The following is a 1,117-nucleotide window of genomic DNA, read 5'->3' as shown; positions in this document are numbered from 1 at the left end:
GTGTCCTTTATTTGAAAAAAAAAAAATATTTACTGTATCTACTGGATAGCTTTGTCGAAATAATAGATTTAAAAAAAGGAGAGCTTACTTTAAATAAGCAGAGAATTATTATAAAAAAAGTAGTTTGGTATTTACACTTAAATAAAAAAATACTAATTTTTATCATTTTATTTCATCAAGTTTGATGATTAGTAGCGCTTTTTTTTCGGTTCCATTTCTTAGACAGTCTCATTAGAAGATCTTTACTACAGCTCTTTTGTGACTGGTCCTTCTTGCTCTTCCATATCTATGGTACTGTGGATCTGTGTGCTGAATGCGTTACACTTCTTTATTCAATGTGGTTTCAATTATTAAGTTGTTATTCCTCAATTCATGATAGATTCTATCCATTTAATTTTTTGCTTGACACTTTACTTTTTACCGGAGAGTTTCTTCCAGTCAGTTTCAACGAATTGACTCTGGATTATAGTCAGAAATAGCTATTACATTTCCAATATCTATGTAGTTTCTCTTAAATTTGGTTTTTCTGACAATGCAAAAAAAATGCATCAATCTTCTCCTTTTCTTATTCTTTGTCTTAGGTATAATCGGTTTAGATGGAGGAAGTCCCCTAGAGCTAATAGGTTTTCTGTTTGTCTTGCTAGAAGTGCTTGCCACTAAATTTAAATTGCTTTTAACCTTTAGTCCTAATCTCTGTTAGAACAGATTAAATGTTTCAATAGATAAATCCCTGAAAAGTGATAACAAAAATTTTAAAGACAATTTTGATTCTGCATTGGACCTCCACATTTTTTAATATTCAGCTGTTTTTGATGAGGCAATTTCATAATCCAATGCAAGTTGCTCGTCACAATCTTTTGGAGAGGCAATTGAGATTTAAAAATATATATTAATAGAGACCTTGTTATAAATAGATATATTGGAGATATTTCCATAAGCCCAAATTATAATAACTTGTTGTTAGAAGATTCAAATAAAATGTCTTCTCAGTTTAAAGTGTAACCACAGTTACACTTCTGAACAAACGTTCAGAATTACAGTTTAAAGTGTATTCTACGGCCTTTGTGATTCAGTGGTCATTCTTAAAGAATTTGGAAAAAATTTAAGCTTTAGTATA

Source organism: Artemia franciscana, chromosome 4 (genome assembly GCF_032884065.1).
Source record: "Artemia franciscana chromosome 4, ASM3288406v1, whole genome shotgun sequence".
Classification (NCBI taxonomy): Eukaryota; Metazoa; Arthropoda; class Branchiopoda; order Anostraca; family Artemiidae; genus Artemia; species Artemia franciscana.
Note: the sequence above shows the minus strand (reverse complement) of the source record.